Source organism: Lissotriton vulgaris, chromosome 1_1 (assembly GCF_964263255.1).
Source record: "Lissotriton vulgaris chromosome 1_1, aLisVul1.2, whole genome shotgun sequence".
NCBI classification, from domain to species: Eukaryota; Metazoa; Chordata; class Amphibia; order Caudata; family Salamandridae; genus Lissotriton; species Lissotriton vulgaris.
Window position 1 is genome coordinate 747,178,970 of NC_141685.1, and position 25,687 is coordinate 747,204,656.

A 25,687-nucleotide genomic window follows, 5' to 3' on the forward strand; every position below is an offset into this window, starting at 1 on the left:
GGTATGTGGCGGTGGAAGGAAGGCTGAGAGGCAGGATGATTTCTCTCTGTAATGTGTATGCTCCTAATGTGGACCTGCCCGCTTTCTTGTCTAACATCTCGGGCAAATTGGCGGGATATTTGGCAGGGCCGGTCCTCCTGGGGGGGGACTTCAACTCAGTTGAGGATGTGCTACTAGATAGGTCCCATCCCCCGCTGCGCGCGTCCCCAGTACATAGGATCGCCAAGCGTAGGTTAGAATGGCAGGAGAGCTGGGCCCTCACGGATGCATGGAGGGCGTTGCACCCCACCACTAGGGACTACTCCTTTCACTCACACCTGCATGATTTGCATGTGAGGCTGGATGCGTTTCTTTGTTCGGAATGTGTGCTCCCCGCGGTGGGAGGGGCGGAATACTTGGCCAGGACGATATCGGACCACAACCCCTTGTTGATGTCTCTGGAATGGATGGTGACTGTTAATTGCGTGCCAACATGGCGCCTGCAACCTGACACCCTGGACGACTTGTTGTTCAGGGAGGCCCTGAGTGAACGTATTGAGAGGTATTTTGAGGAGAACAGTGGCTCGGCCTCCACGAGGGCGGTTGAATGGGATGCTTTCAAGGTGGTGGTGCGGGGACACTGTATTGGACATACGGCAGGGGCACGGAAGACTCTGTTGGATGACTTAGATAAGGCTGAGACAAGGCTGAGGGATCTCGAGAAGAGGCGCCCGAATCACCCTGAACTGCAGGAGGGGCTTAGCGGGGCACGGGAGGGGCTGGCGGTAGAGCTAGAGCGGCTGCGTAGCTTCGACCATAAGGCGTACGTGACGAGGGCGCATGCGGAAGGTGATAAGGCGGGGGCGATGTTGGCCTGGCTTGCTAATCCTATCCGGGGGGGAGGGCCGATCATGAGAATCCAGGAGCCAGGGGAGGAGCCCTGCCACTCCCAACCCGGGATCCTGAACAAGTTTCGTGCGTACTATGAGGGGCTCTATCTGAGTGGTGATACGGGAGCGACGGAGGAGCTTGAGGAGTTCTTAGACGGGCTACAGTTGCCGCGAGTGGAGGACTCGGAGGCGGAAGAGTTAGGGCGGCCCATCTCCCTCGGAGAAATAGGCTGTGCTGTAAAACAGATGGCTAGAAACAAGACCCCGGGCCTTGACGGTCTACCGATCGAATTTTATGGCAAATATCTAGAGCACCTTGCTCCGCGGCTGCGCGAGGTATACAATGAGGCGCAGGAGAAGGGCCGACTCCCGGGCTCTATGTGCGAGGCCCTTATGATCCCGCTCTTGAAGCCGGGCAGAGAGGGTGCGGCGCTGTCCTCGTATCGCCCGTTGTCGATGTTGACGACGGACTACAAGATCCTCAGTAAAATTCTGGCCAACAGATTGCTAGTGCACATGACGGGTCTGGTTCACGGTGATCAGTGCGGTTTCATACCGACACGCAACACCACTTATAACATCCGTAGACTCACGAGACTGATGGGTGCGAACTGGCCAGACTCCGTCTCCCCATTTGTCCTGTCCATTGACATTGAGAAGGCATTTGACAGTCTCGAATGGGGATACCTGTATGAGGTGATGCGTCGCTTCGGGTTGGGGGACGGATATATACAATGGACCAAGGTCCTCTACACTGAGGCGGTGGCGAGGGTCCGGGTGGGCGCACTGATCTCGAGACAATATCCGATTAGGCGTGGCACTAGACAGGGTTGTTCCCTGTCCCCGCTACTGTTTGCATTGGCAATGGAACCCTTCGCTGCGGTAGCCAGACTGGGCCGCCACTACGCAGGCTTGTCTTTTAGGGGGAGGCCACACTTCATCTCCCTGTACGCAGATGACTTGTTGATGTTTTTGGCCGATGCGGGCTCCGACCTTCAGGGGGCGCGGAGGCTACTGGAGCAGTTCGGTAGGTTGTCGGGCCTGAGGGTCAACTGGCCTAAATCCTGTTTGTTTCCCCTGAGGCCGGGGGAACCGTGCCCACTCACTGCTCAGGAACTCCGGTGGGAGCCGCGCTGCCTACATTATCTAGGGGTCTATGTTTACCACGCCCCGTCCGACCTGCTGGATGGCAACATCACTCGCTGTGTTAACGCCCTGCGTGGATCCATGGACTTCTGGGCGACTCTGCCGCTCTCCCTGGCTGGTAGAATCTCCCTGCTTAAAATGATAGCCCTGCCCAGGCTTTTGTATTATTTTAGGACACTGCCGGTATGGGTCCCGAGCTCTGTTTTCAAACGCCTGAGGTCACTGATCATAGCGTTCCTATGGGGCACGGGTAGGAGGCGCATAGCGCTCGACACGCTGTTGCGCCCCAAAGATGAGGGTGGTATGGCAGTGCCGGACTTCGAAGGATATTACCTAGCCGCGCAGCTGCAGACTTTTACTCAGGAGGTGGCAAGAGTATATAGAGGCCCCGAGGACGCGAGAGATGAAGGCACCCCGCGACACGTTCTGGCCTATATTACGCTGCACCAGAGACTCCGAGTGGGAGACCTGACGGTCGAGGAGCAGACATTCCGGCTATGCTGGGACCGGGCCCGTAACCGGGCAGGAGTCCGCCTTATGTATGCCCCCGAAATACCGCTGGGAATGGTCACTGCCCTCCCACATGGAGGTGATTGGTCACGCTTGCTAGGGTGGGAGGAGGCGGGAATACACATGCTGGGTAACCTCTATGAAGATGGGGTGTTACTGCCGTTTCGGGACCTGCAGGAGAGATTTGACCTACCGAGGGGTGACTACCTGCTGCACGCGGCAATCACGGGCGCCATGCGAGCCCACTGGGGGGAAGGGCTGCAAGAACCGGGCACCTCGATGGCTTGCCAGTACGCCATGATGGCGGCGGGAACCTTTAAGGCCGTCACGTGCCTGTACTCGAGGATGCAGCGGGAGGCCTTGCAACCTTTGGCAGCCTTGAAGGCCAAGTGGGAGCTGGACCTCCAGGTGGAGATACCAGACCCGACCTGGGGCCAACTGCTGGGGCGGGCACGGAAGAGCTCGAGGAATGCCAGGTTCCAATTAATCCATTTTTATGTTATTCACAGGGCATACCTCACGCCCGGGAAAATCCAACAGTATTTTGGGGCGACCGACGCTGCTTGCCCCAGATGTAATACAGCGGGGGCGGATCTGTGTCATATGCTGTGGGATTGCCCCTCTTTGGGCGACTATTGGCAGGAAGTTGGGCGGGCCCTTAACGGCGCGACGGACAGGGACATTCAGTTTACTAAAGCAGTTGGCATCCTTCATTGGTTCCCACACACACCTAGAAATAAGATGTCTAGTAAGTTTATAGATTTAGGGCTTATCTTGGCCAAGCGGGAGATCACACGAAATTGGAAGTCCAGAGTGGGGCCCACGTATAAAAGATGGTATGGGGAGTGTCTGAGATGGGCCGCGTGTGAAAGTACCCTACGATACCAGATGGCCTGGAGGTCGATTGACGAGAAAGCACTGGAAAGGGCGACTGCATGGGAGGTGATGGTGCAGGCGCTCCGGGATGTGGACGATGAGGGGCGGGATGATGAGAGTGAACTAGATGGAGAAGACCCTAACACTACCCAGGAGTACACATCTTAGCGAATGATTACTTCCTCCTGCATAATACCGGGCACTATTACATGGTTACTCAAGCGCAGCGCGACCACGGGGGAGGGCGGGTAGGAAGCTAGTTTGGAGGGATGTTGGGGTACCGAAATTTGGGGAGGGGGAGGGGCGTAAATCACAAAAGCATTCCAGGGTTATGTGCATGATGAAGCGGTCGGACATTGTTAGAATGAAGTAGACCACGACAGAAATGAGGCTACCCGCATCGAGAGCGAGGTGATCCCTCCGGACTGAGACCGAATGTCTCAAATTAAGTCTGTACATGTTATATTATTTCTGCTGAATATGCTGTCTGTACATTCATATTGGTGATGCAATAAAAATGACGTTAAAAAAAAAAATGGAGAAGTGCTGAAGATTGTTGTAAAAAGGGGGCATGCCCTCTGAACACCTGCCTGCAAAAATGTAGTAAATCAGTATAAAAAGAAAATTATTACATTTAAAAATTATCATTTAAAAAACCTTCGAAATTCAATGAAAAAACCATAGGTTAGAGGCCTGAAATAGTTAGGTAGGAATTAGCATTAAAAAACACTTTTGAAATTCACTGAACAAGCCATAGGTTTCAGGCCTTATATAGTTAGGAATTAGCATTGAAAAAACCTTGCAAATTCACTGAAAAAAACATAGGTTTCAGGCCTTATATAGTTAGGAATTAGCATTTAAAAAACCTTTGAAATTCACTGAAAAAACCATAGGTTTCAGGCCTTATATAGTTAGGAATTAGCATTTAAAAATCCTTTAAAATTCACTCAAAAAACTATCTGGCAGATGCATCAAAATTCGGTAAAGCAAGTCCTTTTTAGCGAAAAATAAGGATTCGCTAATAAGGACATGCAATCCGCGATGCATCAAGAAAATCGCTAAATTTTACAGAATCAGTAAAAATCAGTAAATAATAGCGAGAACATGAATACCGAATTAGCGGTATTAGCGAAATCGGTATTAGCGAAATCAGTATTAGCGAAATCGGTATTAGCAAAATTAGTAAAAAGACGCGGCGCATCGGAAGCAGGCTGATCACAACCAGGAAGTAGCACAGCCCATGCTTCACTCGGTGATCTGAGGAGCACAGAGGAGGAGGCAGAGCACCGGAGCAGAGGTGCAATACATAGCCAGCAGTCACCAGGACCTGCACAGCTGTACACCATGGAGAAAGATTCCCACAAGGGAAAGGACACCCCCAGGAAGAGAAAACAAAAGTTCTCTGACAAGGAACTGGAGATATTAATAGAGGGTGTCAGCAGCAGGCATGAAAGACTGTTTGGGAAGCTCTCCCTGAAGGTGCCAGAGGCAGAGAAGTGCAGGATGTGGCTGCGCATCAAGGACAGCGTGAATGCTGTTGGAGTCACCCACCGCAGCATCGAGGACCTTAAAAAACGGTGGTACGACCTCCGCAAAAGGTCCAAGGAGAGGATTGCGGAAAGGGTGAAGGATGCGGCTGGCACAGGTGGTGGGTCCTCCAATGTGACACCGAACACAGCCCTCGAGGACCTTGTGGAGCCCACAATCGAACTGGAAGCTGTTGTGGGGGTCACCCAACTGGACACCTCGGGTGCTGCGGAAGGCGGACAAGGTAAGATGCATGCCAGCGCAGATATGCAGCGTCTTGTCAACCCCTGCCCATTTCCCCAAGCCAAACACAGTGCACAAGTAGCCGTGCCCAAAGCACAATCCCTCAACAGAGTGTTGCATCATGGGAGTTGTAGTCATAACATGAAAGGGCTCATGTCTGACCCCTGAGGTGCATGACATAAAAACAGCAGCAAAGGGCCAAATTTCAGTCCCAATATATCCTTTATGTAGATGACAAATGCTAATAATTACAATATCAACAAAATCATAACAATGCTCGGTTTCACACACAGATGCCTCCCCCATGGATTCAGATGACAGCGGCCGCCTAGTCATCTCTGAGACCCCAGTTGTGACCGATGCGGAGAACACGCTGGAACATGGAGACAGTACTTCCCCTTCACCACCACCGCCAACATCTCCACCAACACCACCACCACGGACAAGACCACCACCACCACCTCCACTGCGGACAAGAACACCAACACCACCACCACCTCCACCGCGGACAGGAACAAGAACACCACCTCCACCTCCACCACGGACAGGAACACCAACACCACCTCTACCTCCAACAGTCCTGCCAAACACACATAGCTGCAGGGCAAATGTCCCCTCCCTGCAGGAAATGGAGACGGAGCTGAGGCCAGCAGCCACTAATGTAAAGCAGCAGGCTGTCGTCACACCAATCGCCCGAACAGCAGCACGCCTGCTATCCAGACAGCGGGCCGGTTCCCTGGGTAGGGCTGCAGTGACAATATCAGATCCTGTAGATGTGTATGGAGTCGTGGAGAGCCGGATGCTGCGTGTTCAGCGCCTTCAGGCAAAACACATGGGTGCAATGAAAATTAGCATGACAAGAATGTCCAACAAGTTTGCATCAATGACTGACGTTGTGCGAGAGCTGACCACAGCTGTTGCAGAGAGCAACAATGACATTAAGGCATGCCTACAGGAACTCACACACGCAGTTGTTGCAGGTCAACGGAGTGAGCGACGGAGACATGAGCAGTATTCACTCAGTACCAATGCCACAATTAAGGCCATCAAGAAGCTGTGCAACAGCATAGCTCTGGTAACCCGACGATCGGTGTCCCTGCAGGTGGACATGGGCAATTATTGTGGGGATGTGGCAAGGACCCTTGAAAGAGTGACCACTGCAGTGGAACATCTGCAGTCTGGAACTGCCAGTATCAGCAGTGTGGGAGGGGATGAGGTGAGTGAGGCAGCCTCAAGTGCGAGCAGCGTCACCATGCCTGAGACAAGCAGGAGGAGGCGCGGCACGCCAGCCACAGAAGATCAGCAAGAAGATGTTGAGGAGTCACAGGACAGGAGGCTGGGTGTCTGTGGCAAACGTAAATAGTCATGATGCAATGGCTCCCTGGCCATGGTGAGGTAACCGTGGGCCAAATGTAGTGCCAAATGCAGCACCTGTGTTGTCAAAGGACATTTCCTCATTTGATTTAATTATGCTGCATCATGTTTCTGTTACTTTAATTAGCACCAGTCAGGTGTTAGTGGGCATTAAACCCTTGCAATGCATATCATCTTGTCATGGCTCTTTCTTACCTGTCTCAGAAGTGATGTCATGTGATGTATGTCCGCCTCCTTTGCCCTTCTGCTGTGTTGGGCACATGTGCCTGTCGGTGTTGGGGGGGGGGTTGCTGTGCATGTAACTCGTCCTCACAGTACACCTCTATGGGTATCCCCCTTCTTGTTGCGATGTTATGCAGGATGGCACAGACAGCTATGATCAGGCAGCAGGTCACTGGGTCGTACTGCAAGGCACCTCCTGTCTTGTGCAATATTCTGAAGCGACTCTTGAGGATGCCAAATGTGCGCTCCACCACATTCCTTGTGCTGATGTGTGCTCTGTTGTAGCGCTGATCTTGTGGTGTTGCTGGGTTGAGGTATGGAGTGAATAGATACTCACGCAAGGCATAAGCGCTGTCACCTGCAGGATGGGGAGAGAATGGTCAGCGGCATGAATGCAATGGTACATGTGGGGATGTATCATATGATGTAGCATCATTACGTGCCTAGTAGGTGTCCAACTCCAAAATCACCGTTGATCAGGCGCCTGTGGATGCCACTGTGACGGAAGATGTATGCGTCGTGTGTGCTCCCTGGAAATTCGGCTACGAGGTCCGTAATGATGTGCTTGGCATTGCACACAACCTGCACATTTATTGAATGGTATGACTTCCGTAGCGGTAGATGCAGTCGACACACCCTATCACATGGGGGAATTGTGCCACCTGGTAGAACTCATGCTTGGTGCGGTTCAACTGTTGGGGGGTCGTGGGGAAGGTGATGTGGCGATGTATCTTTGCTAGCATGGCATCCAGGAACCTGTGGAAGAAGCGTGATAGTGAGCTTTGCGACATGCCTCCGGCTTCTGCTATTACCCCCTGGAAGCTTCCAGACACCAGCAGGTGCAGGAAGAATAGGACCTGGACATGGGCTGGTTTTGCGTGGGTCCTAAGGGTCTGGTGCTGCAGTTGTGGTTCCAGGTCTGCTATTAGATGCATAATCATGGCAGGGCTGAGTCTGTACTTATCGTAGTCCTGCTCATCTGTTTGCCCCAGCAAAGTGATGCGCACCTTGAAGACCCTTTCCTGGATCTTCCTCCTTCGCTGGGCCAGGGCATTGATTCTCCTCCTCGGAACAAGCACGTAGGGGGCAGCCATTTTGGGTGGCTAACAGGGTTTCCAGGGTCATTTTTGAAGGGTTACTGATTGTCAGCACCTGTTAGAATTTATTTTTTTCTCATTCAAATAACTTTGCCTCCAGTTTCAGATTCCCCTTATTTAGCTCATGCTAAATAGCGATTTTTGAGTGTTTCGGTATTTGCGATTTTTTATGCATTCTGTTGCAATTCCTTATTAGCGATTCGGTATTTCCGGGGGCCTGCTTTGGTTTTAGTTATTTCCGACGTGCTGTATAGCGATTCGGTAAAATACCGGGGGATTTTTTTAGCGATTCTTTATTATTTACCGATTTGTGTTGCTGCATAGCATTTTGGGTTTTTGCAGTCGGTATCGGCCTGTTTTACCGATTCGCTATTTTACCGAGAGGTATTTTGCTTGATGCGTCTGCCTGTATAAGTTTTAGGGGTGTTATAGTTAGCTGGACATTTCACTCATACAAAACCATTGAAATTGCTCAAATATAGTTAGTTGTACTAACTATATTTCGCGCACCCGCAATCCACTGCTGATGATGTCACATATTACATCATTCATGACATGGTGAGTGACATCACTGATGACATCTCAAATGACATCACTGATGACATCATCCACGTGACAATCACATACACCTTTTCATACACTATTAAAATCTTTCATCACTCTTTGTAAAATACAGAGTATCATATTTGAATCCATTGACACAGCAATACAAGTATCTAAAAACCCACTCAGTAATTCCTAGATGTATACACACATCTAATCCCTTACCTGTAGATTCACTCATACATGCTGTCAATGAAAAATAGAACACTATCAAAAATACTGATACACCTATATCAACATTACACACCAGCACACAACCTATTCACATATGAAGTTATCCTACTCACTTATGCAAACAATGGATCATACTTACATACTTACTTAGCTCCACACTTAGACAAACAACACTTCATCTATTCATTTAGATAGTAAGTCATACTTAGTGTATTATAATTCATTATTACAAGTATACAGTTATCCATACAGTCACTCACACAATCATTGAGTCTGATGTATACTTATTTATATACAACAACTGACACATACACTGCCTTTTATTTTTGTAGTTTGTTGGACATGTACCATTGAGAAATATATTTGCTCATCACCACACCCATAAAGATATTCACTCACTCAAACAACTGTTAGAACATGTAGTTTTAACTTCATATATCTACTGAATCAACTATTCACACATCTTTGGGCAGTCACATCCCCCCCACCGAACCACACACACATTCACTCTCCCATACAAATACTCAGTTAACTAATCAATAACTAATATAGACTTTCACATACCTAGTAACCAACTGGAGAACCAGTTTACACAACAACTGACAAAGTGATACAGATATTCACGCAGTTTAATCACTATCCACTATATTTAGTGAGACACTATAAATTGGTAAAGTAAACAGTCAATTACACTGCTAATAAATCCTCCATCCAAATATTTCTTTTTATATATCCACTCATTCTTCAATGTAAATTGCTATATATATAATGCATATTTAAATAACGAAGCAAACCACATTCACTGGATGATGTCATCAGTGATGTCATTTGAGATGTCATCAGTGATGTCACTGACCATGTCATGAATGATGTAATATGTGACATCATCAGCAGTGGATTGCGGGTGCGCGAAATATAGTTAGTGCAACTAACTATATATGAGCAATTTCAGTGGTTTTGTATGAGTGAAATGTCCAGCTAACTATAACACCCCTAAAACTTATAGTTGTTTGAGTGAATTTCAAAGGTTTTTTAAATTTTAATTCCCAACTATATAAGGCCTGAAACCTATGATTTTTTCAGTGAATATATATATATATATATATATATATATATATATATATATATATATATATATATATATATATATATATATATATATATATATATATATATATATATATATATATATATATATATATATATATATATATATATATATATACAGGTCCACAATACGTAGCAGCGCTACGTTATTCACACTCCCCTCGAGAATCCAGGGATCAAAAGTATCATATATGACACACACCAGATTTCACATAATAAGACCTCGAGTGAGCTTCACCCAATGTAAAGTTTGAGAAATATATATCCAATCCCCAGTGAGCTTTTGTACATACTGTCTTATCCAATCACAAAGTTAACTTAAATAGTTGTTTGTATCCTTCTCAAGTGAGTTTGTATACTTAGCTAAAATGCTATTGGTATTGAAGAACGCGTGATTAGCGTTTTTTTTAATTATTTCCTTTGTATTATGAAATGTAATATAATTGATAGGAATGGGTTCATTCCTGAGAAATGTCTTTGGTTTAACACAATTTGCCAAGAGAACGTATAACTTGGGCTATTTGATTTATGCATAGGTACTCCACTCTAAGATGGCCACCATGTTTAAGCTATGAGTCCTTTGTTTATTTTTGAACCTTTCACGTGAAACTTTATTTATTGTTTGTTTATTGGTTCTGGAATTACCCGTGACCAAGGCGAGTTACCTCGCCGAAACGCGTTGGGTTTGTTCCATGGCTTATCACGATGCTGCATTCTGAATAAATAATGGATTTTGGAAAAGCGTACTCTGTTGTGAACTTTTGATCCCTGGATTCTTGAGGGGAGTGCGAATAAAGTAGCGCTGCTACGTATTGTGGACCTGTATATTGACACAGGGGAACCTTTGCCCCTGACTGCACCGCTGTCCTGGTGTCCCGGCGTTGCAAAGGATGTGGATCTGAATATATATATATATATATATATATATATATATATATATATACTGCTCCCATCATCCCCAGGCACACAACCTGATAAGGAACGCAGCACTCACGGGGGTGGTTTCCACTTCGATTTTATTGGGAAACCCTCAGCACATCAAGACGCGTTTCAGCATAGGCTTTCGTCAGTTTTATGTGTACAGAAACGCGTGGCGGCCATTAGTATTATATACACAATGCGCATGGGACAAATCATCGACATCAACATAGGACTAGCATGCATTCATGAGCAAAGTATAACGCCATATTGGAACATGCATCTAAAATGACAATAGGTATTTAAAGTCAAATTACGCTGTATATGCATGTCTACAATCACTGCCTATAAATGACAAAGGAAGATAACCTATAAACTTAAATAGGTATCTTCGAACATTCCGCCCTGAATGGGCTATTGCAATGCACCGCGTCCCAGGTAATGCCTCATTAATGAAATACCGCCCTGAATGGGCCAAATCAATTTTTTCTACATGATAATACATACAATTTACGATCTCAGATACAGTATAACTATCAATACTCCTGTCCGGAAAGTCCAATTCAAATTCTATATACATACATAAAATACACTGGCTAGTGCATATCATGCAATACATGGAGGATTAAATAAAGGAACAAGTCTTATCCCAAATGTACAGCCAGTTCTTCATGGATATTAAGCCCGTTCGGTGTTTTACTCTGCAAATCTATAATGTACTGCAATTCTAGTCGCCTCAATTTCTGTAACCGGTCACCCCCTCTTATGCTAGCTGGGACACTAACTAGGCAAAAATACGACAACAGATCCCTATTGCGCTTATGCTCCTTCTCAAAGTGTCTAGCAATGGGGTAGGCTTCATCAACATTATTGATGGCTCTCATATGTTCCAGTATGTGTATCTTTACTTGATGAGTGGTGCTTCCAATATATCTAAGCCCACAAGGACACATTAAGCAGTATACTGCAATGGAGTTGAGCATGTCAAAAATTTCTGTATCCGTCTGGGTGTCACCAGTCCTGGTACTTTATAAGTGAGTTTACGCTTACTGTATTTACAAGCCTTGCACCGGCCACAGGGATAAAATCCATTCATTTGTTGCAGAGTAGGTTTCGTAGAATGTCCCTCATAATGGCTTCACAAGGTGGCCCTTAAGTGCCCTCGCTTTTCTAAAAGTGACTAGGGGGTTAGTAGGTAACCCCCTAGTCCTTATCAGGTTGTGTGCCTGGGGATGATGGGAGCAGTATATATTTAACGGGTACACCCCCGTTACGTGTGCACCCGCTCTGGAGTGCGGCAGGCTGGTGTTTTGGAGCGACGATATATATATATATATATATATATATATATATATATATATATATATATATATATATATATATATATATATATATATACCATCACAAAGTTTGCCTGGAATGAGTCAGCCCAAACAAGTAAGTGGAAGTAACCAACTTTATTCGTGAAGGAACGGCTTCAAATGGCAACTCGGAAGCTTCGCCTTTATTTCAGTCCTGGGATTCCCGACGCGTTTCATGCCTCCATGGCATTTCCTCAGGGGACTCAGGCAGCAACTGGAACACTGCACAGCAATAAGCCGAGCACTTTTTAAAGTAATGAAGTTCCCGCCCAGGTGGGCGTGGCCACCGCCGTGGCCGCTGGATCTTGTAGTGATCGTTTTCAAACTCCAGTGAGTTGCTTGTGCATAGTTCCAAAGTGATGCGGTAAAAATCCAAGTGGGTGGCTCAGCGCAATCCGTTTTGGCATTGCTGCACATAGTGAGTTCTTTCACCGTGGTGTTACCCGTCCCAAAGCCGTGGCGCCGCTTGACACCACCGCAGGGCTGCACACAGGTACAGCAGGGCTTGACTCGCGGCTACAGGCTCGCCGCTAACATACCATCACAAAGTTTGCCTGGAATGAGTCAACCCAAACAGGTAAGTGGAAGTAACCAACTTTATTCGTGAAGGAACGGCTTCAAATGGCAACTAGGAAGCTTCGCCTTTATTTCAGTCCTGGGATTCCCGACGGGTTTCATGCCTCCATGGCATTTCCTCAGGGGACTCAGGCAGCAACTGGAACACTGCACAGCAATAAGCCGAGCACTTTTTAAAGTAATGAAGTTCCCGCCCAGGTGGGCTTGGCCACCGCCGTGGCCGCTGGATCTTGTAGTGATCGTTTTCAAACTCCAGTGAGTTGCTTGTGCATAGTTCCAAAGTGATGCGGTAAAAATCCAAGTGGGTGGCTCAGCACAATCCGTTTTGGCATTGCTGCACATAGTGAGTTCTTTCACCGTGGTGTTACCCGTCCCAAAGCCGTGGCGCGCTTGACACCACCGCAGGGCTGCACACAGGTATAGCAGGGCTTGACTCACGGCTACAGGCTCGCCGCTAACATACCATCACAAAGTTTGCCTGGAATGAGTCAGCCCAAACAGGTAAGTGGAAGTAACCAACTTTATTCGTGAAGGAACGGCTTCAAATGGCAACTCGGAAGCTTCGCCTTTATTTCAGTCCTGGGATTCCCGACGCGTTTCATGCCTCCATGGCATTTCCTCAGGGGACTCAGGCGGCAACTGGAACACTGCACAGCAATAAGCCGAGCACTTTTTAAAGTAATGAAGTTCCCGCCCAGGTGGGCGTGGCCACCGCCGTGGCCGCTGGATCTTGTAGTGATCGTTTTCAAACTCCAGTGAGTTGCTTGTGCATAGTTCCAGGCAAACTTTGTGATGGTATATATATATATATATATATATATATATATATATATATATATATATATATATATATATATCCTACTGGTGGTCACCAGTAGGTAGTTATAGTTAGGACCTATTATCCATAGGAAATCCGCAACATTTTATTTGGAAAAACTTTGGCGCCGGTTGATGAATGTGCGTAAAATTTTTCAAACTTTTGGCCAACTCAGTACTGTTCCTTCACTGAATGTTTGGGGATGATTGGTCAAGTGGGGGCCGAGAAAAAAGGGGGTCCCAAAACGTGTTTTCCCATGCAATTTCCCATAGTACCTTTAACCACGGCTACAGCCCGAACAGCTGAACGGAATTACACCAAACTTGGCAAAGAGGCAGTCCTTAGGTCAGACTCGTGCCTTTTGCTTATTTGGTGTAAATTCGCTCAGGAGTTCCTGAGAAAATGACAGTTAAAGTAATTTATATATCTATGGGCACGGTGGATCCGCGTATTTATCCGCGTACCCTCAGCACAGCCTATAAGCACCCTGCCGTGCACGAGCTGAATGCTAACTGGCAGACAACTGTCAAAATCAGGAACTGTTGGCAGCCATCTTGTGCCTCGGTAGAACGAGGCACGAGAAAAACAAATGCTGCAAAACGCGAAAAGGGAGCAGGGTAGACACACCCTGACCCCTTAGGCCTGCTCAGGGGGTCCCACAAGGGCCCCATGGCCAAAAAAAGCATTTTTTAAAACAAAAAAATGGCAAGACTCTCGCACCCAGCACAAATTTTGTCCGAATTCTTTTTTTAAAAGAAGCGTGGGCTCCCGTGCATTAGTGGTAAATAGTCCCCGGGGAGGGGCCAAATCTCAAGGGCAATGAAAGAATTGGGTGGGGGCCCAAAGGCACCCCAGGGACCGCCACCCCCCGGGCCTTCAAAAGAAAATGCGGGGGGGCTCATAGCTCCCCCAGCCCCGGGGACCGCCACCCCCTGAGGCTTTTCAAAATAAGCAATGGGTGGGGCGGATCAAAGACCCCCCAAGCCCCGGGGACCACCAACCCGGGGGCTTCATCACAATATTGGTGGGGGGCTCACATCCCTCCTGCAGCCCCGGGGACCGCCACCCCCGGGGCTTCATACTTTAAATTTTAAAAAAGTAACCTGTGTGGGGGGCTCCAGCCCCCCCATCCCAGGGAACACCACCCCGGGGCTTTAGAAATGGTGGGGGGGGGGCCGCGTGACCCCCCTCCTGGAGCCCTTGATGGCCCTGGGACCGCCACCCCCCAGGGCCGGCTCCTGCAGTGTCCCGGGGTGCCTGCCCCGGGACACTGTAGTTTGCTATTGCAGGACAGGAGCCTTGCGGCTCCCGCCCTGCCATAGCAAACTGCTTTGGTATTTGGAAGAGTGAGCAGGGAAACCTGCTCTCTCTTCCAAATACCAAAGATGATTGCTTTTCCACATGGGGAGCTGCATCTTCGCAGTTCACCATGTGGAAAAGCAATGCTGGCTCCCCAGGAGGCGTGGAGCCGACGGGACCGTGGTGGGATTGGGGCCCCCACAGTCCCCAAAGGAGAAGGCCAGCCCCCGGGGATGGGGTCCCAGGGCTAGAAGTGGCCCGGGAGGGGGGCCACATGGCACCCCTCCTCAAATATGCAAAAAAGAAAAAAAAGTTTTTTTTAAAGGGCAGGCCCCGGGGGATGGGGTCCCCGTGGCCAATTATTGCCTTAGTCGGTGGCAATGCGGCCCCCTGCAAAAAAATTTTTTTTTAAAGGTGTCAGGCCCTGGAGGATGGGGTCCCCAGGACCAAAATATTAGGAAAAGAAGGGTGGCCACACAGCCCCCCTTCTTAAAACAAAAAAAAAGAAAAAGACCGGCATTGCACCGGAGGCCACGCCCCCTACCAGCATCACTCTGTAAACGTGCCCCCTGGTGCGTTTGCAGAAGATGAAAGAGTTCCCCTTGATTACTGGGGGTCCCTGGAGGCCAACTAGCCCACCAGGAACCTCCAGTATGCACCAGAGGACTGCGTTGCAGAGAGGTGTTCTGAGGCCACGCCCCTGTTTACACCTCTCTGCAGTGCAGCTCTGTGGCACTTACCAGAGGTAGCTGGTGGGCTAGTTGCCCGACAGGGACCTTCAGTATTCAAGGGGAGTTAATCCCCCAACTTAAAACATGCCACAGGGCGCGTTTGCACAGTGGTAAAGGGAAGGGGCGGGGCCTCAGTACACATGTGTGCAAACACACCCTGTGGCGCGGTTTAAGTTGGGGAATCAATTTCTTGTCAATCGTGAGGGTCCCTGGGGGCCAACTAGCCCACCAGGTACCTTCAGTAAGTGCCACGGAGCTGCTTTGCAGAGTTTTGTAAAAAGGGGCACGGCCTCTAAACACCTCTCCGCAACGCAGTCCCCTGACGCACACTGGAGGTATCTGGTGGGCTTGTTGGCACTCAGGGACCCACAGGATTGAGGAGGAATTAATTCTCCAACTTAAAACGTGCCACAGGGCGTGTTTGCAGACATGTCAACTCAGGCCACGCCACCTTCCTTCACCAGTGTCCGAATGCGCCCTTTGGTGCGTTTTAAGTTGGGGAATTAATTATCTTTCAATACTGAGGGGTCCCTGAGGGCCAAATAGCCAGACAGGTTTCTCCAGTATGTGCCAGGGAGCTGCGTTGCAGACAGGTGTTCAGAGGCCACGCCCCTTTTTACACCTCTCTGCAACGCAGCTCAGTGTCTTTTACTGGAGGCACCTAGCGGGCTAGTTTGACCCTAGGAACCCTTAGGATTGAAGGAGACTTAATCTCTCAAATTAGAATGGTGACAGGGCGCGTTTACACATTGGTGAAGGGAGGGGACGGGCCTGACGTGATGTGTGCAAACACGCCCTGTGGCGCATTTTAAGTTGGGGAAAGAAATTCAACTTCAACCCCGAGGGACGATGGGGGCCAAGAAGTCCACCAGGTGCTTCTAGGAAGCGCCACTGCATTGCGTTGCAGAGAGGTGGTGTAGGCCATGCCCCTTTTTACATCTCTCTGCTAAGCAGTTCTGTGGTGCTTACTGGATGTACTACGAATTCCGATTTACTCACCGGTTATCAGGAAAGAACCCAGTGCTGCATCTTCTAGCCCAGCACTGACCCTGAAAAGTAATTCTAACCGATCTTACCAGTAACTTGTATTTCCTTCCATAGGAATCCATTGTCTGGTTTTCACCAGAAAAGTTTCTAAGTGTCTATATTCACAAACTAAACATGTTCCTTAAAAATTCCCTGTATGACTTAATTGCATTCTTTCAACTGTTTACAGGAGATGCACCAGTGCTGGATCCAGGATCCACCACTGAGTAAGAAAAAGTAACGATAACACTACTTACCTGCTAAGTGAATTTCCTCCCATAGGATAAGATTGGTGATTCTATGTGAAAAAGTTTCTAAGGGTCAACTTTTAAAATACAATAACATTCCTTAAAAATCACTACTGTAACCAAAACGCTTTTACTCAACTGTTTACAGGAGATGTCCAAGGACTGAATCTAGGTTCCAGTCCTGTGGTTAGGAAAGTAAACCATAAAGTAACTAATTGCATTTAACTAGAAATTCAGATTGAGCTTAATGTTGCATAGTATTTGAAATTGCGTTGCCCATTGCAACAACTGTACCTACTGTACTTAAAAGTCTATTGCGTATTTACAAAGTATTTTAACTAAAGTAATTCATTCTGAGAAAGTATATTTTGTAATGTAATTATAATGTAATTTAAAAAATAAAATATCTAAAAATAAATTGTTTAAAAAGATGTAATAAATCAGTATCAAAAATATAAATATAACAATTAATACATTTAAAAATTGTCATTCACAAAACTTTTGAAATTCACTGAAAAAACCATAGGTTTCAGACATGTTATAGTTAGGAATTAGCATTTAAAAAACTTTAGAAATTCACTGAAAAAACTATAGGTTTTAGGGGTGTTATAGTTAGCTGGACATTTCACTCGTACAAAACCATTGAAATTCCTCCATTATAGTTAGTTGTACTAAGTATAACTTGGGCTTTAGGGTGATTCCCCCCCGCAAAAGTAAATATAAATATTACAAAACGGAGTATTTGGGGGGTCTCCCCAATTAAGAAAATATATGTATATTTTTTTAAATCTTTTTATTAAACATCTCAAACATGCTTCAGATCAAGAGCATGTATCGGCATACATTGGAAGCATTGGTGGTTACAACAGGTATCATAAGGTGCGTACTATATCACTTCCAGCGGTTCATTGCTACACTCAGTACAATCCAAATAGTCATCCACCTCTTAGATTCTGCGAAAGTCCTTTACATTCTTTATAAAACTGATCAGTTGCCTCTGTACTTTGCTGATGCACCCAATATCTCTTCCCATTTGTGTGAGCAATCCCTACTTTGATAAATTGATTGTTCCGCCACGTGGCACCAGTCCATGTCTCTCTTCCAGGACTCCAGTGACTGGGCTTCCCCTGTCCCCCATGCCCAGGTAATGTTTCTCTTGGCCACCCCACCCGCTAAGACCAGCCAAGTCCTGGCCCAATGTGGCCATACAATCTCCCCTGTTACTCCCAAATTTGCCACCTTGGCTCCTTTAGGACCGCCACCTCCACCACCGTTGTCATTACTTGGGTCAAGCTCGCGCAGTATTTTTGAATTATGGGGTAGGACCACAGTATATGGAAGAATGTTCCTTTCTCACTGCAACCCCTCGGTCACTCTTCAGACACCCAATTACCCATGTGAAATTGCGCCATTCGGGAAGCATGGAATTGATGCAGAATACGGAGCTGAATAAGTCTAAATCTTGCTCTAATAGCTATTTTTCTGGGGCTCTGTCGTGCTTTGATCCAGTCATCATCCTCAAGCCGACCCACATCCGACTCCCAGGCTCCCTCAGGAGTATCATGCAGTCCGGGGATTTATTCACAAGTTTTCTGTATGTGAGGGATATAGCTTTGTTGATCAAGGGGTCTAGGACGAGTCTGTCCTCGAGTGGTGCAAATTCCGGTATCAAGCCCCTTCCTTCAAGTAACCCTGGAACGCATGTCTTAACTGCCGGTATCGAAGAAACTCTCCTCCCCCAACTGGAATTCCTCCCTCAAGGTGTCGAATTCAATCATTTTCTCTCCCTTACAGACATCTTCCAGACAATCGATCCCTATGAGACTCCATTTCCGGAAGCCCTCTAGTCGCTGCACGCCCCACAGCCGGTTTCCCTCCCACAACAGTGTCTGCTCTGTGAGTTTAGTCTCCCAGCCAGTCATTTTTGTTTCTTTAAGTCAAACCTCTATTACTGTCAATGTGTGGATCGGTAAATTTGTATTTCTTCTCCCCTTCCTATATAACTCAGTCAGGTAGCTGCCTTTGTGCATTGCCCATCTGTCCACCCCATACGCCGTTTCCTCGAGTTGTGCAAATACCCAGCCATTGATATAAACCAGTTGGAAGGCCCAATAATATTTCCTAATATACGGCACTGCCAATCCCCCCTTCGTATTCTCCTTTCTGAACTTTCTTGAGTGTGATCCTGGGGGCTGAATAAATAAATAAATATTGTGCTACATTAGGGGCATAATATTAACCCTGGGCGTAGTATGCGTAGTGGGGCTACGCGAAGCTACGCAAAGTGGGCGAGAAACTACGGCCACCTACGAACTTCACGTAGCCCCACTACGCGCTGCTTGCCCCCCTCCCCTACATACCTTATTTTTGTTAAAAAGCCTTACAAAAGGAAATAAAAAGCACTTACCTTGTCCGCTGCATCCGGGGCTCCCTCTTCTAATCGCACCGCCGTCTTGGATACCAATGCGCATGCGTGGCCGCCCGCGCATGCACATTTCTCGTGAAAAATGCTCATGCGTGGGCGGCCGAGCATGAACATTGGTATCCAAGACGGCGGCGCGATTAGAAGAGGGACCCCCGGACGCAGCGGACAAGGTAAGTGCTTTTTATTTCCTTTTCTAAGGCTATTTAACAAAAATAAGGTATGTTGCGGAGGGCGGGAGGGAGGCGGGTGGTGGCCAACTTCGCTACGCCCACGGAGTGGGCGTAGTGAAGCCTGCTACACCTACTTTGCAAAGGGCGAAGTAGGCAACACTAAGCCCACTCCGTGGGCGTAGCGAAGTCCTTCACCCAGGGTTAATAAATATTCAATAAGGTAAGGAAGTTTGCCCCTTCAGATAGTACCAGTTTAAGGTATCGGCCCTGCAGGTCTCCAGTGATATGTACTGGTTTCTGTCCCAGATGTGGCTTACATAGAATTGCTATACCTGCTGTTTTTGAGGCAGGGGAGGCCCAATATTAATGGAGATATCGTGCATGGTGCATCCATCGTTGGTCCTCTCTGAGGAGCCGAGCTTCTTGCAGGAATATAATGCCAGCATATTGATGGATAAGATAGTGCCAAATCTAGCATCTCTTGTTAGGCGAGTTGAGGCCTCTGACTTTGAGGGAGAGTTCTTAGTTAGTAGATGGGATGTTGGCAGGGAAAAATGTTATATGGGATACGCCATGTGGATCGCATGTGAATGGATTGCTGTTTTGAGACCACTGGAGCGGTGCACTACCAGGTGGGTTTAATGTCAATAAAGAAGCTCGATCAGTAGCTTTGTTGCAAAATTGTGAGTCTTTCTTTCTGTGTATGGATCGCTGCCCTGGTGTGAGATAGACCTGCTTTTGATAAGGCAGAGGGGAAGAAGGGGAAGCATTAAGAATAAAATAAAATAACTAGGCCAACTGGGCAAGTCCAAGAATCCAAGGTCATTGACAATATGGGTGGAGTGATCATTCCCCACTAGAGGTGTCACCCTCGTTGTGTGACTGGAAGTAGTGAAACAGTCTTAACTAGGGGTGGCCGATCTTTGGTGTGTCTGTTTCTGTGAGCGAAAGCGGGGAGAGACAAGATTTCAGAGAGTGTATGATGGTGTTTCCTTAGGTCCTCAGATCCCTTACTCTTGGCCCTTTGGAGATTGCTCTGTGAAGTTATGATTGATGAGTCTGGGTTTCAGTACCCATCTCATGTGCTCTGATAGTTGGTTCCATCTTTTTCTGCAAGACTTTTACTTACATACAGTTGGCTAGTAGCCCGCCCATAGCTCACCATTTTTTTGCTTCAGCGTCGCTCTCATTTGCTTCACTCATGCAGGCGTCATGTCCTCTTCTTGTCGTTAGGCCTCCCCTCGATCATCAATCAAGTACTTGTGTCCTTCCACAACTCCAATTTTTGGAGATCCTCTTTTTTGTATTCAAGCAGCCCACATGAGTGATTGTGTTTCACTTCATCTCCCATATACCTGTCAATGTAGTTTCTATTTCCTCCCTCCCATCCACCTTCCATGCTGCTTTTTTTCTGTACCACCTTAATATCCTGTACTCCAGGTCACAGCACTCTACGTCACTGCACACTTCCCTGCAACATTGTACTCAATGCCATTTTACTCTATTCAACTGCACTCTACACCCTTGCCCTCTATTCTGCACCATTTTCTTCTACCCCACTGAATTCTACTCTACACCGTTCTACTCTACACAACCGCACTCTATGCCACTCTACTCGGCTCCACTTCACGTAACTGCACTCTATGCCACTCTAGTCTTCTCTGCACCACTCTATGCCACTGCACTTCATGCTATTCTACTCTCTACCATCTAATCTACACCACTGCACTTTAAGGTACAACACTCTACAACACTCTGCACCATTATATTTAGGCAACTGCACTCTACGCCACTCTACACCACTCTACTCTATGCCACTGCACTTTATGTCCCTCTAGTCTGCACCACACTACTCTACACCACTGCACTCTGTGCTCCATTACTGCACCCCTCTACTCTATGGCACTGTACTCTACACCACTGCATTCTGTCACTGCACTCTATGCTGCACTGCTCTAATCTAAGCCACTGCACCCTATTTTGGTACATTCTACAGCACTTTATGCTACTGCACTCTATACCACTACACTATATGCCACTGCACTCTGCACCACGGCACTCTAATCCACTGCACTCTACACCACTTTACTGTACTCTACACCACTGCACTATACGTCACTCTACTCTACACCACACTATGCCACTGCTCTCTCCTCCACTGCACTCTACGTCACTCTACTCTGCACCACTGCACTCTACGCCACTGCACTCTAAGCCACTACACTCTCTGCCATTGCACTCTATGCCACTCTACTCTACTTTGCACCATTATACTCAAAGCCATTGCACTATCTGCCACTGTACTCTACTCTGCACCACTCAACACCACTACATGCTAGGCCCCTCTACTCTACTCTGCACCATTCTACTCTTTGCAACTCCACACCATTCTACTTTACACCATTCTACTCTATGCCACTGCATTCTACACTATGCTACTCTACTCTGCACCTCTTTACTCTACACCACCGCACTCTACTCCATGCCACTCTACTCTACTCTATGCGACTCCACGTTCTAGTACTCTACTCTATGTCACTCAACTCTACAGTATGCCACTCTACTCCATACTGCGCCACTCCACTCCAGAGTGCCACTCTATGCTATTCCACATAACTGCTCCACACCACTCAACGCCATGCCACTCAACTCTACTCCACTCTGCTCCACTCCACTCTTTACCACTCTACTCTAATCTATGCCTGTCCTCTCCACTCTACTTTACACCACTCCACTCTTTGCCTGTCCACTCCACTCTATGCCACTCTACTCTACTCTGCACCACTATAGGTCACTCTACTCTATTCTGCACCATTCTACTCTATGCCACTGCACTCTACACTCCTCAACTCTGCATCACTTTACTCTACACCACTGCACTATATACCATTCCACTCTACTCGTTGTCAATCCACTCTACTCAATGCCACTCCACTGTATATCACTCTACTCTATGTCAATCAACTCTACTGAATGCCACTCTACTCTACACTACGCCACTCCACTCCACACAGTGCCACTCTACTCTATGCCACAGTACTCTATTCTACTTCAGTCTATGCCATTCTACTGTACACTACTCCAAGCCACTCCACTCTATGCCACTCTACTCTACTCTGCACCACTATAGGTCACTCTACTCTATTCTGCACCATTCTACTCTATGCCACTGCACTCTACACTCTTCAACTCTGCATCACTTTACTCTACACCACTGCACTATATACCATTCCACTCTACTCGTTGTCAATCCACTCTACTCAATGCCACTCCACTGTATATCACTCTACTCTATGTCAATCAACTCTACTGAATGCCACTCTACTCTACATTACGCCACTCCACTCCACACAGTGCCACTCTACCCTATGCCACAGTACTCTATTCTACTTCAGTCTATGCCATTCTACTGTACACTACTCCAAGCCACTCCACTCTATGCCACTCTACTCTACTCTGCACCACTATAGGTCACTCTACTCTATTCTGCACCATTCTACTCTATGCCACTGCACTCTACACTCTTCAACTCTGCATCACTTTACTCTACACCACTGCACTATATACCATTCCACTCTACTCGTTGTCAATCCACTCTACTCAATGCCACTCCACTGTATATCACTCTACTCTATGTCAATCAACTCTACTGAATGCCACTCTACTCTACATTACGCCACTCCACTCCACACAGTGCCACTCTACCCTATGCCACAGTACTCTATTCTACTTCAGTCTATGCCATTCTACTGTACACTACTCCAAGCCACTCCACTCTATGCAACTTTACTCTATGACACTCTACACCAGTTTATGCAATTCCACGTAACTCTACTCCACACCACTCAACGCAATGCCACTCAACTCTACTCTACTCCACTATGCCCCACCCCACACCACTATATGCCACTCTACTCTACTCAACTCTACTCAATGACACTCCACGCTATGCCACTGCACTCTTTACCACTCTACTCTATTCTATGCATGTCCTCTCCACTCTAATCAACACCACTCCACTCTCCACACTACGCTGGCCCACTCCACTCCACTCTACGCCACTCGACTCTATGCTACTCCTCTCTACGCCACTCCACCGAATGCCACTCTGTGCCACTCCACTATATGCCAATCCACTCTGCGCCACTCCAAACCGCTCCACTCCACACCACTCCACTCTACACCACTTCACACCACTCTACTCCATGCCACTCCACTCTGCGCCACTCCACGCTGCTGTGCAACTAAACTAGCTCTTGCATTGGAGAAAGCTCCTGATTTTGCCAATGCTTGATTTTTTGGTGTTATATTATACTGTCTTGTTAAGGCTGGGATGAATGTTTAGGCTTGTCGTATTTGGCAGCTCGCTGGATACCCGAGAGCCTGCTTTGAGGACATTTCTGGCCCAGCTCCAGCCTCAAGAGCAGCTGTTGATTATGTAAGATTCTGAGAAAGCGCTGAGCGGGAAGAGAGTCTTACGGAGCTGCCTTCCTGTAAGAATAGCTGTGCTGAAAATTACTTCCATACAGGAGAAACCTTGGAGAACACGCCAGGTCTGTGCAGGGATTTCATTAACGCCCTTAGAAAACAGGCGCCACTTTCAGAATAAACAGTTAAGAAGGCGACGACGCTTGAATTCAGGTGGAATTCATCATTAGGAAGGAGGGTGAGGTCTTGCAGCCTCATCCTCATGGAGCCACAAAGTCCCAGTGGGGGAGACCCTGGCTTAGACTGGGCCACGTGTGTGGCTGCAGCCAGAGATATGTTCAAGATCACACATATCTGGCATAAGGGCATTACAAGGCAATACAAAGGGCTTAGTTGCATGCACAGTAAGGTGAAATAAGCTGAGGGATAAAGAACATGGCAAGAAATCCCTCAGTGAAGCAAATACATAATCTTATAATAATCGTTGGATAAAGAGCAATACAGTACAGCAAGCTGTTATTATTAGGTGGTTATTGTGCAGCCTGCCATTATTACAGAATTACATGAGTGCATTACGTCGGGCCATTTACAGGAGGTGCTTTGGTTGGCAACATTGCTGTTTTTAATGGTGCATTAGCGCATGCCGAACCTAGGTGACATTTTGCAGACTCGAATTGTTGCAGCAATACAGTGATATTAGAAACCAAGGTAGTCACTAGTGTTTTTTCTATAAAACAAAAACAATAATGAATACAAGAACGCAAATTATGACAAAAATGGAAGCCAGACCTCACATATTTGCAGCTAGTTTGTGAACAGGTGAACATGTAGATTAAATAAAGATCAATGTAACAAAACAAAATACACAACCAAAATCAACAAGCATCGGCAAAGCCAATAGGTTTCACCTGTGCAAAAACTTTTAGCTTTGCCAATATATTTTAGCCATGCTGTCCACCAGTTTGTCTGCTGTTTAGCATGGATAAAAGTTAGTGGCATAAAGGAGAATGGTGTGGAGTGGAGTGTCGTAAAGTAGAGTATCGTGAAGTAGAGAGGAAAGTTATGGAGTGGTGGAGAGTCGCAGAGGGGCAGGGAGTCATATAGAGTAGAGTTGAGTAGCGTGGAGTGGAGTGAAGTGTAGTGTCATGGACTGGCATAGAGTGGAGTGGCATACAGTGTTAAGGAGGAAGTAGAGTGTTGTAAGGTGGAAGGCCGGAGAGTGGAATAGAGTGTTGTAGAGTTGAGTGGTGTAGAGTGGAGTAGATTGTTATACCTTGAAGTAGCATAGAGTGTTGAGCAGTGGTGCAGAGCAGAGTGGAGTGGCATTGAGGATGTTGCATAGAGTGAAGTAGAGTGTTGTAGAGCAGAGTGGCGTAGAGCGGAGTAGATTGGCATAGAGTGGAGTGGCATGGAGTATAGTAGTGTAGTACAGTGGAATGGTATAGAGTGGTTTAGAGTAGACTAGAGTGTCGTAGTGTGTAGTGGCATACAGTGTCAGAGTGGGGTGGCGTGGAGTGGAGTATTGGAGTGGCATAGAGTTGAGTAGTGGAGTGGAGTTGAGGGGGGTAGTGTGTCGTAGAATAGAGTGGTGAAAAGTGACATGGAGTGGCATAGAGGGAGTTGCATAGAGTGTTATAGAGTGGAGTAGTGTCAGACAGTGGCATAGAGAGAAGTAGAGTGTTGTAGAGGTGAGTGTCATAGAGAGGATTAGAGTTTAATGGAGTAGAACATAATAGAGGGCAGTATTGTAGAGTGGAGTAGAGTAGCCTAGAGGGAAGTGGCATAAAGTACAGTGGTGCAGAGTAGATTGGCTTACAGTGCAGTGGCTTAGAGTGCATTGGTTTTGAGTAAAGTGGTGTAGAGTGCATTGGCATAGAGTGCAGAGGAGAATAGGGTGGTGTGGAGAGTAGAGTGGCCCAGAGTAAAGTGGCACGGCGTTG